Source organism: Accipiter gentilis, chromosome 1, assembly GCF_929443795.1.
Source record: "Accipiter gentilis chromosome 1, bAccGen1.1, whole genome shotgun sequence".
Classification (NCBI taxonomy): domain Eukaryota; kingdom Metazoa; phylum Chordata; class Aves; order Accipitriformes; family Accipitridae; genus Astur; species Astur gentilis.
Genome location: NC_064880.1, coordinates 42,654,317 through 42,669,786, shown reverse-complemented (window position 1 = coordinate 42,669,786; position 15,470 = coordinate 42,654,317).

Sequence of the window (15,470 nt, the reverse complement as noted above, 5' to 3'; positions counted from 1 at the left end):
ACTGAGTGACTCCAGGATAGCTCTGAGGATGGATCTGAAGACAATTGCAGTCAGTGGGAAGTTAGTTAATTTCAGAGGTTTTGGAGCAAAATCCATGAGCCATCAAACCCAGTTTCATTTTACGAAGTGACTTGATGTCATGAGCTGTAGACCCTAGAGACAAAACCATGGATTTAGGGTTATTAGGGTGACATAAGCCAGGATCTGGGTTTGGTTTATTTTTTAAACAAGTTGCATCTTGGCAGCAATCCAGAAAAAAGCAATATGTATAAAAAAATAAGAGGAAGGAGAGCATGGTAATAAAACAGCTACTGAAACTAGATCTGTGTAGACAGTGAAGTCTGTGAAATATAAGAGGGGGACAGCACTGAGACGCTAACAAGGCATTGTCCAGCTAAACTAGTAAAAAGCAATAAGATGAGGTTTAGCTGAGGCTGACGAGGTCACCTCAAGCTCATTTCCCCATGTGTGCCACAGAAGGAACATAGCCGAAACGGACACTTTTTTTCCCTTCTGTCAGTTACACAGCAGAAAAACTTAGCACCTGCTGAAGGCACTTGTCAATGACAAGCAGCAAATGGTAGCACTAAAAGTGCAAGCCAATGCAGCAAACGTGACCTAAGAAATACAGGCTGACAGTGAAAAATGCTGCAGATCTGAAGTGCGCCATAGCTCTCTGAGTTTATGAAAGCACTACATCTGGGCAGCTAGCATGGGAAACAATGACAGGACACGTGCCTGAGATGTTACTATGGAAAGACAGAAAGTGCAAGGTCCTAAGCATCATCTAGAAATGGAGTCTTACAACTATAGTGAAAAAAAGGTAACCAGATTCCCCATTTTTAACCTCTTGTTGCCAAATTCCCAGGCCCTCCTCTAAGTCTTCAGCTGGACGCACTGTTGCCAGCACTATAAAAATACTCCTTACCATGTCAAGGAGCCAAAAGCTTCTGTCTCCCACAGGCACAAGATCTGCTCCACTGTGAGTTCCCATGTGTAAGCTTTTATCTCACTCTGCACAGTTTACCTGAGCCCCATGCCTTTCTGTGGAAGAAGGCTACATATACATTAATGCCATAAGTAACAGGATGTTACTGTTACTGCAGCTGAGCTGCAGCTGCTCTGATAGGTGAGGATTTGATAGATCAGTTGTGCAGGGCCTCCAGAAGTAAAAGGACCCCAGGTATTTTCTTGAGTTGCTTATGCTTAAAGCCTGCCCTGAGGGGAACGTGAGCAATCCTGGATTCAGTAAATTTGTCTAAATGAAGAATTACTAAATACTTACATTGTTCTAGCAAACTTCCCAAGATGAGTTCTAAGCTCTAAGTTCTTTTATTCTGTTGTGGTCTCTTTGGAAGAGGAATCCCCTTTTCATTAGACAGCATCTAGCACCATGGTGTTCTGATCTGATTAGAAGCCCTTCATGCTAGTGTATTGCAACATCATTATAGTAATAGTATTTTCCATTTCTTCTTGATTCAGTCTTGAGATGGTCAGAAAAGACAGAAATGGAAATGTTGAACTATGTGTATTCTGTAGATTCTTCCTTACCACGAATCTCCTGGGTTTGTGCTTTTCCCTGTTGCACTAATATCCGATTGGTTGTGTATTCATAAATGCCAAACTTTCAAGTAGGAATGGACTTGTTTTAATGTCTACTTACAGGAAGAGTTTAAGGGCAAGGACCTTTTCTATAATTGGCATATAGACATAATTTCTTCATAAGGAACATGGATGTATTTGGGTTACATAAACCAAAACACTCAGCCATCGGTACCACAAGAGGGACAATATGACTTATGCAAAGGAAAATCATGACTCTCAAATCTGCTGGAATTACAAAACTGCAACTTTAATAAAAATCTGTTGGTTATATGCTGTGTTAATACTTTAATACTAAAATACATGCAAGCAAGGTTACATGATGAGACTCAGCAAAATAAGTTAATTTTTCTGCAATGTCAACTCATGTTCCTTGGTTAAAGCATGTTGTGTGGAAAAAGCATAGCTGACTTCTGATATGGTTTTGCTATTGTAGTTGTATTTATATACTGTAGTAAAATGCACTTTTAAATTTCCTTCTTTTTAAAGCTGTTTATTGTTTTTCTCTTATCATGGGGACAATACTACCACAAGGCCTATTTGATCTATAATTGCATATTGGCAGATGAATTTGTTAACATAAATATCAGATTTATTTGCCCACATAGCTAGTAATATATTTAAAATAATTTAAAATCCATTTGACCTTTCACTTTTGATATGTTGCTGAGTTCTGAGTTTCCTCATACACTTCACCAAGTGTATGAGTAAAACAACTTCCTTCCTTTGGAGTAATTTTATGTTTTGTGTAGTAAGCGATGCAGAGAAAATAAATGTTCTTTGTTTACAAACAACGGAGTCCCATTCAAGTGTTAAGCAACTGTTATTATTAATTATTTACATTGTGATAGCTCTGCAGAGACACCATCATGGAGTATGGTTCTATTATGTTAGCTGCTATACGAACATAGAAGAAAAAGATGATTGTTACTATTCCTTATGGCCAATATGCTAAGTTGCCCAAGGTAACAATGATTTGTTTATAAAAAGCAGCAAAAGGGCCTGGATTAATCCAAACAAAAAAGCCTAATTGTACTACTAAAATCATTTGTGGTAAGGAAGAAGGAAACAAAACTAGAAAAGAATGTGCTAGATTAACCTCACATCTGTTTACTGTTAAAATAATAGGGGGATCAGCTATTCAACTCTTCAGAAGGGCCATTAAAAAAAAAGACAGAAGAGGAATCAAGATGGTCATGAAAAGAAATATGCTAAAGGGTATGAGGCATTTTTTAATGGCTGCTTCCTACATCACCTTCTGTGTGCTGAAATACACCAGTGCACTACTGGAGCATCAAAGTCAGAGCAGAGCAGGCTGTAGAAGAAGACCTAGATGACTCATTACTCTTGCCAGCTTTGGCTTAAACCCAAACAAGCACCAAGTTCCTGTTGTTGCTCTTTCTTCTGGACCTTTTTTCTTTCTCTTTTTAGCATTTTTTTTTTAGTAAGGGTTTTGCTTAGTTGGCCAAGATCACAGGCCTTGTTGCTATGACATTAAATAGGCTGAGATCCCTGCATTCAAAATCCTGAACCCTATTTAACTTTTTAGGACTGGTCATGAACAAACTTTTGATTCACTCATCCCATCAAATTTAATGTAACAGTGATGCAGGGAGCTTACAATCTAGAAGCATTACTCTAATCTAAATTTACAAAAAGACTATTATACCTTCTAATTTTGTACCCAGACCTATTTGAAAGTGTTTCTGTTGTTAATAAAACCAGCATCGATACATGTTAGATCCTTCAGAAGATCTAGGTTTAAGAGACTGATGCAGGAAGTCTGTGGCATATTAGGATACTGAAGTCTGTAAAACTACAGGCTAGCATTCTAATTACTGGATTACCTTTCCTTCTCTTATCACATTGCTGTTTCCAGCAGATTTGATTCATTATCGTTGCTTCTTTTTCAGTATGATGCCAGTTTCCTGGGCAGCCAAGACAATATACTGGGTTCCTCTGAATTCTCCAGAAGCAACAGCCTCCCACAAAACCCCACTCCCTTCATAGTGCCTATTTAAGCATGGATTTGTATGTCAGGAAAGCAGTCAGGCATGCCTTTTTCTATATGCTTGCTAAATGATACTTAACATACTGTGCCAGAATCTAGAGAAGGTTGTTTTCTCCCCTAGACTTTCTCTGAGAAAAAATTGTTTCCTTTCTCTCTAAGAGGGTCTTTTCCATCGAGCTTTTGGGGGAGCAATCTCTGCTAGAAGGCATGATCATGATCATAAATGCATCTCCGTACTGCAATTCATGTATGAGAATTAGAGGGAGCAGTCCCTGTCATTTAATCTGATCCACAGGGGGCTGAGAAAGAAGCAGGCAGAAGCAGTGTCTGCTCAATTTATCAACAGCACATTTGACAAAAAAAGTACATTTCTAGCCTGGTTTTGGTGGAGAGCTGAGCTTTTGACAGAATTATTTTAATTAAAACTATTTCTGGTGAATGGTATTTTTTTTCTGCAGAAAATTGTAGCTGAAGCAGTGATCATAACCCTAGCTATTACAATTTTGTAACATTATTGAAGTCTTTCATATACTTACTTTGATTGTCTTATACTCTTCTTTTTAGGCTGTATTATCCCCCTTGGTGTGTTGTGGCCACATGACTGCTGCGATGCACCACTTCCCTGTACAAATAAAGTGAAAGAGGAGGGCATGTTGGTCTACTTACTTATGACAGGGAACCCAACCTACAAGTAAGAATACCGTTTTGCAACACCTGGACTACAGTTCCCAGGAGGCAGTGCAACTATGTTTAGGAGTCAAAATATTTTTCTTTTTCACTGCTGTTTCAGACTATTCTGCCTAAAAAAAGTCTCCTTAACTGCCCATTTTCCAAGCAGCTCTAACCAAGAATCCTCAATGAGACAACAGAGGAAATAACAGAGGAGAGACCTAGTTAAGGAAAAAAAAAAGAAACGTAGACTTCCAATTTTCAGATGTCATCGTCTTCTAATGAGTTTATTTTCTATTATGTGAGGTACTTAGGCTGCTTCTTTAGAAAAATTGGAAGTTAATAATGATCAATCTACATTTACTCTGCACATAACCATAGAGGTTATGATGCATGGCATAATTGCAGTGTACTGAATGTTTCCCTTTTATGGCTGGCTGCAGAGACTGTAATAGCCTGTTACTCATTTCTAGGTAAAGGAGTTCCTCCTTCAGTTTAGGTGGCAGGAATTTGTGCTTCTGCTGCTGAGATTTTCAAACTTGATCCTGACTGGCAGTTGTAGACAGCTACATTTAATTATCATACAAGCAACATTGTTTTGTCATTCTCCTTTCAAAACAACCCCAATGCACCTGACAACAATACTGTATCAAACAAACCAAAGATGCTTTTGTAAAGGAAGGAGTTTTTCTGAACACTTTTCGTTACAAGGAAGAATTTATCACATGTTTTAAGTGTTCTTGTTTCTTTGTTTCGTTTCTCTTTCCCTCAAAGATGATAAAGAAACAGAGAAGACCCAAGGTTAGATCTGGCATAATTCCAACACCAGTCCATCTCCTATTCACCAATTAATTATTTATCTATTTTCCTGAGAAAGACAATCAATATGCAGACAAAATCAGGATGTATTACGTGTATTTACAAGCAAGTGAAACACAACAAAGAAAAAAGAAAGAATTGTAAATTTAAAATATTCTTAGATCAAGGATGAAGTGAAATTTCATGAATGTATTCAAGTACATTGGCCCAAATCCATGATGGCTATTAATCCATAGCTCACAGATGAATTTCTTTCACTGTTATTTAAAACAGAACAAAACCTGATTCTGGAGCAGTTACAATGAGCTGACAACTTCGGCACAGAGCACAATGTACTGGATTAGACTAGAGAAAACACATTTAGTTAGATAGCTGCCACCAAAGAGAAAGGATGAGCTTGTAGCTATGGCTTTAGTGCACAACTGAGAAGAACTGGATTCACTTCCTGTGAAAATCATCTCCTCTCTGTGGGTCTGTTCCCTGAGTAACATAAATCTATTTTTACCTTTCTGCATCGTGAAAGACTTCGATGAAGACATGCTGTGCCGCCATTTGAGACCAAACCTAGGCCTTGGGGAGCAAAAGCCATGTACCCTTTCCACCTGAAGGACGACCCATGTGGAGCCCAGCCCCACTCACATTTACCTAGGTGACAGCTCTGGCCATTTCAGCCAAAAAGTGGCTAAATTTTGAAGGGAAGGATGTAGTGAAACTGTTATCTGTGCTGACTGCCAAAAAGGATGAGCAAAATTCACTGGAGATGCCCTGTGCAAGAGCATACCTGAGCTGGCAGAACTGCGTGGCCCTGCAGAGAAGCTGCTGGATGGGGGAGGCCAACGGGGCGTCTGCCCTGAGGCAGGACCCAGTCTGGCGGTCTGTGCATGTGATAGCGTCTCTTTTACAGAAAACTGTGAGCTGGGTGAGCATCCCTCAGCTTGCCCGGCATCCCCTTTCCCTCAGGACTTGGCACGGCACCCTCACGGCACTGGGTGGTGGTGAAGGGAGGGCGACCATCAGCAGGGCCCGCAGAGCTGGTTCCTGCTGCCATGTCAGGAGCTCTTCGGTGGCTGTCACCCGGGAGGAGGTAAGGCCTGGAAGCACGGGCTTCAGTCATCTTTGGGATGATGGGGAAATCATGGTGTTCAGAGCTCCACATTTACATTTATAACTGATTTAGAGGACTCATGAAGGGGTTTCCTGGGTTTTGGGGGGGAAACTTGAGACCGTCCCTCCTGAGCGTGACAGGAGCTCTCTGGGCGGGTGCCATGTCCCTGTCACTGCTCACCTGACCCTGAGGCGGTTTCATCAGTTGTGAAGGGACAGAAAGATGTCAGAGTGCTGCTGGAAGGTCTGAAGTGGACAGCACTGAACCTCGGGAGTCTAGACGTCCTGAGGAGTGGCTGTTGGAAATGTCCCTCTTAGGGCAACAGTCAGCACTGAGGGGGCTGCCAGCTGGCAAAGGGGGAGGAGGCCATTATTCGTAGGAGGTTTCTGTGTGAATTTCATAAAAAAGATTTGGGAAGGGGAAGAAAAAGCAGACTTTGTGGTGCTGCTCCACAAGGAACAGGTGCCAGGGAGCCATAAGGGCTGGTGGCTCCCTGGGGTCTGGGTGCGGCAAGGGCTCTGGGGCTGGCAGGACATGGCCGCCCTGCCAGGGAGCAGGGCAGTGGGGGGGAAGTGGGGCAGCTTCAGCCCCAGGCATCAGGTACTTCCCTAGGGACAGGGACCCAGCTTGGTGGGACCCATGGGTAGAGCTGTGGGGAGCTGGAGACTGGCACTGCTGTGGCATCGCTGGGGCAGGAACTGAGGGCCCCGGGTTGGGCTGGAGTGGGGATCTTGGGCCGTGGGTAGGTGGGGGGAGGCCCTCGGGGCTGGTCAGGGCATTCAGGCCTAAAAGTGCAGTCAGGACCCTGGAAGTGGGCTGTATGCTACTGCAATAACTGGACGAGAAAGGAAATGAAATATCAGAGAATTCCATAAAAGGAAGCATCTGACAAAAATAAGCGTTTTTACTGAGCATGTACTTCAGCCGTGGAACATATTGTCACAGGAAGCCAGTGAGGCCAAGACCTTAAAGAGATTGAAGAAGGTTTGGTCAGTTATGTTATAGCAAGATTTCCCAGATTTGGCATAATTTATGTCAGATTTCAAGGAGATTTTAAAGTGTGTGCTCCAAGGAAGAATTGAGTCTCTCAAGAGATTAATTTGAGATTTAGAGCAGAGGAAAAAGTATACGTATCAGATTATGGCACTGCCCTCTTAAGCTACTATTAGAGAGGATACTGATCTGGACAGATTGCCAAGTTGACGACATATGACAATTTCTATACTTTAGGCTGAGTGCAGGCATGAAAAACAACAGTTCATGTGAAGGGCATGCGATTTTAGATTTTACAAGGGCTACACCAACTTAGCTGCTGACAAATGAAAGCATATCTGACCTGAGCATCTTTCAACCAGTGAGGTTCCATCTTTCAGGAAAGAGGAATAACTGACAAAAATGTTATTGCTTCCAGAAATTAATTCAGGTTTCCTGCTCTTTTATCTGGTACATAGCCTTTTGTTCTCTCTCTCCCCTGCCCTCCCTTTTTTTTCTCGCATGCATAGGAGAAGGGAATTCTCCATCACTTAGGTAGTCACTTGTACTTACAAAACCAGTCCGGTGTTATAACATTTCTAATGACATGTGAAAAATCACCTCTGGATGTGCCAGTGTATCAGCACAGCAAACAACAAGCAGGGCATGGAATCCCGTGGCAACTCACGTATGAGTTTAGACAACATCCATACAAAAGTTACAGTATGTGAACATGGACAGCAAGCTGCCATTCGTACCAGCTGGCCTGCTGTCATTCCCAGTTTGAGCAGCAAAATTTGGTTCTTCAAAGTACACAGACTACAATTTGTGACCTTAAAAAATTACTGAGTGAGCCTTAAAGAGAAGGTTGCATTAGTTGTATCATGCCTTTCCCATAAAGCGTACATCTGTGTAAAAGGTAATAAATTAGAAACGTACTTCTTTATATACTTTTAACTCCTTTCTACCTAGCAAAAAGCCCAAGCACTTCAGGAGCTATTGAGATCCCTTTGCCTACCACCGAAGTGCAGTCATTTCTGGGCTGCAAACCAGCAGCTGCTGCATGATGCACTATTGAGCAGTTTGAACACTGTGTGTGAAGAATACTCTCTCTTGCTGAAACCACATGGCAAGTATAACCAGCAATGCGTGAGCTTGGAGATTTTCAAATACTGTATTGTCACAATCTATGCCTCAGACCTTTCATGGATTCTGTTGTTCCTTCCAGTGTCCCAGTCCTTTTCTCACTATTGTTCCAACATGCACTGGAGTTACCATAAAAATAGTTGAGCAAAATTAGAGTGACTATAGGAAACAATGTGAAACTGAGCTTCCTTCAACAGGAGGTGTGCATCTGCTTTGCTGCACGCCGTTATTAAGCATGCTTTTGGCAGAATTGTTGGGACTTCACATTTGTTATTGTGGGTTCTTTTTCTATTGCGTGCAGACATTTAATCTTCTCTCCAGGTCATTCTGCATGTTGGTTCTTTCCTCTCAGTTGTTAGATGCCGTCTTGCTTTCAGCATTGGCTGAAAGTTTGCTCATAGCTGGATTTTCATCAGAGATACCTGACACAGAAAGACGTCAAAGAAGTATGCTTATTTTGGAGCCTAGCTGGTCCAAAAAAGAAAAAAAAGAAAAAGCATTTGGAAATCTTAAATGAATCTTGACCTGAGCTCCAGGGAGCAGCAAGACATCACAGCTCTGAGACTGACAGATGCTTTACCTCTGTGACAACAGCAGTATTAGTAGATTATAGTTTGTGAGCTGCTGTGTTTGCTGAATCAGCAAAATTGACTGCCTGGAAACTGAACTGCTAAATGCTTGAATGCCTATGTGAAGATCTTGTCTGACTTCCTCCTGCTATTCAGAGGAAGAATTAGGTCTGGATTACAGATGAAAATCTGGATTAAAATGAACCTGAACTTTCATAAAATTAAGATCTTCAGGTGCTCGTCACAGCTGGCTCTATTAAAGGATGTGATTATTCAGACCTAGCTTTCAAACACTCCCAAACTTTGGGAGCTGAATCCAAATTCTAACATTGTTATTCAGGCTCATCAACTGAACACCTTTGAGTAACTCCAAGTGGGTATAATCCAAGACATGCAGTGAGGTAGAGGATATGTGTTTCAGTGCCCATCACTGAACTTCATGAACCTTCAGTGCCATCAATTGTAGCAATGTGGCACCAACCTCCAACGCTTGTTGTGAATTGTGCAGTGAAAAATTATTGCTACTTAGGCTGCATAATCTTTTCCCTTGTTACATCAGGAGCAAATGACAGTTTGAAGTGAGTACTGCTGCTTCAGCTCAGCATCTGATATGTTTGCTTACCTGATGCAGTGTTCTTAGGCGGTGATTAATGAGAGCTCTTGAGTCAGAGCCTATAACCATGACGAGCATTAACAGGTAAACCTACAAACAGTAAAGGGTAAAGCTCCTAAGGGAGGGAAAGATACTGACTGGTATCTCAGTCTGGCTGCTTATATATTGGTCCCAATCAGATTGTTCAGAATTTGTTACATTTCAACCCAAGCCTCTTAAAGGTCCAAATAAATTTATTCATGAGAATAAATCTTTGTAGTCCAATCTGAACCTACAGAAACTGGTGGCTAACTTCTCTTATTTAATCAGATCCAGACAGACAATTCATATTGGAATGTTCATTTTCTTCTGTGGCAAAATCAAAACTGCCAGCAGTATGCTTCTATGTAGAAACAAGGACATGCAGAAATGCCTGCAATATTAACAAACCTGGTGGTAGCTCCCTGTTTGTTACACAGGGGTATACAAGTAAAAATGCCCACGGTCATCAGTGCATTTAAGCACATGCCTACCTTTAAGCAAGTGCTTGAATATTACTGTACTTCCTTGAAGTTTAATGGGACCTAGGGCCACTGTTCAAGGATAAATCGATATTTATGTTCCTTGAACACCTGAGATGGGCTTGCTCATGACTTTTTTTCTTTGCTGGATCAGGGTTTATAACTCTACAAGTTGATTTCTATCCTAGTTTGTCTAAATATTTCAAGCACATTTACAAAAATAAACCTAATCTTCTGCCAGTATTCCACCTCTCTGGTCTCATGACATACAGGACACAAACCACTGATCTTTCCAATGATCTGACTTACAAATCTAGTTTTAGAAAGCATCAGCAGCTAATCACTCCTGCAGCTGGAATGCCTACATTACTGTATCTCTGTTGCATGTGACTAGCTTGGAAAATGAAGTTAAACTTGTACAATAGAAGTAATTTAATACATGATTTAGAACTTTAACCATCTTACTATGAATTAATTTGCATGCCTGCAAACCTTTACTTGTATGAGCAACCCTATGTGTTTTGACGAGGAAGGAATATTAGTGAGGTTTGGCCTGCTGACTGTAGAAATGATTGCATCATAGATCAGTGGTAATATTTACATGAAATGTAGAAGTTCCACTCATTGTTCAGGGGAAAACAGTTTCAGTTTTTCTGTCTTTTTTCCTTCCCTATCACTGTTGAATCTCACATGTTTGAAGAAAGGGAGAGAAGAATCAAGCCTCATATATCTCAGCCTGTTATGACAACCTGAATAGAATATATAGGCAATCAAATAATTGATCACATTTAACCTGATTACCTACTGAATGAAATCATAGCTGCGACTTAGATAGGTCACTGCTCTAATAAGCCAATTCTGTTGACCCCCGACAAAGCTTCAAGCACCTTTATGGCTGATGGAAGGGATACTTAGTATCTTATGGAACTGGATTTTATGTTGTAGATTCATAGTAAAATTTAGGTTGAAAGGAACATGTGGAGGTCTGTAGTCCAACCTTCTGCTTGAAGCAGGGCTACCTTCAAAATTAGTTCAGGTTGCTCCAAGCCTTGACAAGGTTTGAAAATCTCCAAGGGTGGAGATTGAACAGCCCTTTTGGGCCCCTGTCTTGGTGATGCACTAGACTCACTGAGATGATTTTTTTCCATATTTCCAATCAGTATTTCCCTTGTTGCAGCTTGTGACTGTTGCCTTTTGTTCTTTTGCTGTGCATCTCTGAGAAAAGTCTGCGTCTGCCTTCTCCAATGGATTAAGATTGTCGAAGACTGCAATGATATCCCCTCTTGGCCTTCCCATCTCCAGGCTAAACAAACCAGTTGCCCCAGCCTCTCCTTGTACATCAGGTACTCTGCTCCCCTAACTGTCTTAGAGACTCCCTTCTCTGGAGTCTCTCCAGGTTGACAGTAGCTGTTCTGCAGGCCCCAAACTCCAGCTGCGGGGCTGTTTGCTCAGCCCTCTGCCTGACATGGTGCATGGGGTACTTCTGACCCCGATGCATTTGCATTTGTTGAACCTCATGAGGTTCCTGCTAGCTTGTTCCTCCAGTTCCTTGAGGTCCTTCTGAATGGAAACCCTGCTCTCCAGTGTATCAACCACTCCTCCAGTTTGGGTGTCACTTGATGAGGTTGTGTTGTGTCTCAGCATCCAGGGCCATATGGCATAGCAGCAGGGTAACATATTGACTTAGTCAGCAAGTGATAATTTTCATTTTATCTGGCAGGAATAGAATTCTTGATAATTGTTGACCAGAATTCATGGAATATTTTTGGCCACTAGACTACACTGAATATACAATATACTTTGCAGTACATGTTATGCTAATTAGAAATATATATAGTAATTGTATTTTGATTATACGTATCTAAATATGTTTTTATCTAGTAAAGTTATTTCTGATGGACAACTTCGCATGGAAAAGGAATAGAAAATAGATAATCAGTAATATATAATTATATACACATATAGGAAGTGGTTGGAATTATCTGAGTAGAAGGATTATGAGTGCACTGCTCAATACCTGCGACTCAATACCTGACTCAATACCTGACCCTCCCCACTCCAACCCCCCTCATCTGCGCTGCTGCACTGTATGCCTTCAGAAGTCATTATGAAGCTCTTGCTTGCTTTGCTGTTGTGCCTTATATTTGAGATGCTACTGCTACATGTTGTGATGGCCAAGCTGAAGGAAGGATGTGATGTTTTGGAGAAGAAGTTATAGGGGGTTTAATTGCTGGAAATGCAAAGCAGAAAGCTTCTCTCTTAGTGCACTAGCCTGCTCTGCTGCAATCATTTTTCTTTATTGACATCCCTGGCTGTGCCAGCAAAGGGAAGCAGACACTCTCTGTTTGGAAGCAGTGCAGCGTACAGTCTAATGCGACAGTGTTCTTAGCTTTCTGTTAATGCAATGTTTGCGGTATCCCACAATCTGTTTACTGAGGTACTGCATGAAAAAAGGTGGCTGTCTCTTCCAGCTTTTTTCTTTAACAAAAACAGGCCACGTTGTAGTAACATCCAGCTCAACCTCTTCCTGGTGTTTAGGTTTACCAATGATAAAATAACAATGAATATTCATATTCCATGTATTACTAGCTCTTCTTGGGACAGCTCAGCCTAGGCCCAAGATTCCCTTTCATCACAGAACTGCTTCCACCACCTTTCTTTTTGTGTGGGAGAGAAGAAGCCGCCTTGCCTCAATGAATCAGCCAGTGAAGAGGGCAGAGAGGGCTCTCTGTGGGAGACCTCCACCTCCTTGTACTTCACAAGGAGGTTTCCCTAAAGCAGAGCCTTCCATCGCATTGCCAAGTCACAAAGGGGTACATTGCAGTTCAAGAGGGAACATGGCTACAATGTGCAGATCTAAGCTATGTTCCCCTAAAGTAGCAGGCAGAGCTGTTGGGTTTAGTGTTACATTTCAGGTTTGTTGTTGAGAAATGTCTCAACCTGTGAAATCATACCTATCCTGTCGAGGAATTTGAAACCATGTTTTCCCAAAGATCATGGATCTGTCTCCATCAGTTCCAATGGGCCTCTTAAGAGAGGAAAGATTTTGTGACTCGGTCACAACAATCATAGGTGAAGCTACAGTACAGTTTCTTTTTTAAGACCTTATTTTTAATACCTGTCTGAAAATCTGCAAAATGGAGAGTTGAAATTTAAAATAATTGGCCTCTGCCTAAAGATGAAAATATGCTTTAAAAGCAGTTCATATTTTGATTGAGAAGACTAAAAGGGTTTCATTTTAAAAATATTTTTTTTCCTTCTGACCTTTTAGTTTAAACAGCCCTGCAGCTGAAGTGGGTGAGATTTGAAAGTGAATTCATTTTGATTTAAATTAAAAGCATCTGAATATCACATACTGAGTAGGTTCAGTATGGTTTTTAGTTAAGTTAATTAAAAACAAGCAAGTATGGAAGGACACCGTATTAACTGAGTGCTACAAATTTCCTAAGTCCTCAGAATGGCTTTTTGGCCATGAGTTCCAAATACTACAGGAGAATTACAATCTGCTGAAGAGACATTCAGTTTTACCAGCATGTTCACATTCCCACTGTACCGAGAATTGTATTTTCCAAACCAGATACTGCAAGCTGCATTACCAAGACATTGGTCATCACATAAATGGGTGGAGGAAGGAATGCTAATTCTTTCAAAACCTGCTCACATTTAGACCCAGACTTTGCAGTAGAGCACAGCTCCCTGGACATAACAGTTTGTTGTATAAGTGGGTCCCTGTAGAGCATTTTAATGTAGCTGTTTAAAGGAAAATTAAAATAGGGTGAGATACTGCAAAGGTTGTAATGGGAACTTGCAGTGTTGTGCTCATCTTTGAGCTGAATTGCCTAAGGTTGGATACAAAGTCAGTAGATAAGCTGTCAACAGCCCTGGATTCACTTTCCATTCAAATCTGGTTCCTGTACAGAACATTCAGTGAGACATTTGATGTGCCAAACAACATGTCTTTAAATTAAAGTTTAAGTCTTACTGTAAAGGTACCTATACTCCCCAGGGGAAAAAAAAAATCCCACTTATATTTGCCAAGGAAGTTTTCAGTCCCTCAGATAATATATATCTAGGAGCACCATAAAGGTGTTCAGTGCTAGGTTTTACACTTCCAGTCTCAAGGCAGAAGTAATTTCCAATAAACACAGCCTCTAGGCTCAGAGCATGAGTTAGAGGAGGAGGGAAAGCAGTTTCTGATGTAGTATCAAACCTCCTAATGGTGTTGTTAAAAACTAATTTTTCACTGCTTCTTTTATTTGCCAACAAATAGGTGACTGCTAGGTGCTGTATATCTTACCTCAATGTGGGTGCTCACTGGGCAATTACAAGTGTCTCAGGTTAACATTCCTTCCCACCTGGTATATCATGTAGTTAACTTTTACATTTCATGAATCTTTGTCTACAAACAGGGACCTTTCTACTTCTGTGAGACTCAGTGGGAATACTCAGGCCTGCCTCTATTAAGTATGATGACTTTTGCTGACTTCCTCGTGTCGAGTGACATATGAAAATTGGCAATTAATAATGCCTGGCTTCAGAGGGAGAAACAATTGTATATCACTTGTCTGTAGGCAGCAGAGGCTTCAGATGTAATTCTCTGAAAATAAAGCAGTTGTCCCAATTTAAGCTCATTTGATTTCTTTCCAAGTGAAATACAGTCACTCCGGTGATAGACTCGAGTCATTCCTCTGTATTTTTCTATTTGTTCCATCACAGCCTCTTCTCTCCAGGGAGCTCATTTGTATTCTCCTGCTTTCAGGTCATCTGACTCTTAGTTCGTGTCATGGATTTAACTTTGCCTTCTCTTTAATATAAATTAAAATGTTACTGTCGCCACCAGACTGAGCCCGGAAACCACAACTGTGACTATTTAGCAACCTATTTTAAATTCAAGAAAAAAGCCATGTACCTAAATATTTTATGGCTAATGGCCATTTGGCTTCAGATCTAGATCTCAGTATTCAGGATAATGCTTACTACCACTATTATTGCATGCCATTGCTTTTGAGTATTTGCTGATACTGTATTTAGAAATGCTTTTTTCCCCTTTTGAGAAAACACTGCATCATCTAGAAGGGAGTTTAGGCTCCACTTGGGTCAGTCGCTTGCATCAGCATAAAGTTGTAAAGAACATTTTGCCGCATATATTTTGACTGTTTTCCTCATGGCAACCCCGCTTCTCCCCTTGCAGCGCTACGGGGAGATAAAAACTTGTAGTCAGCTACTGATGTGACTGGCTGAACACATGTGCCCAGCTCTAAATTTAAGCATAATTTAAAATTTTTGCCACTGACATATGCGCTTTCCCCTTCCCTCAGTCTATGTGAAATGGTCTGGCCATCTACAGCAAAATTACTTTTCTAATGAGACTGCTACTACTGTGGAATCGTGGTCCAGAGATCAAGTCTGGGTGAATATTGTCGCCTAGCCTCCAGACGATGAGGCCAGAGTCAAGATTTTCCTC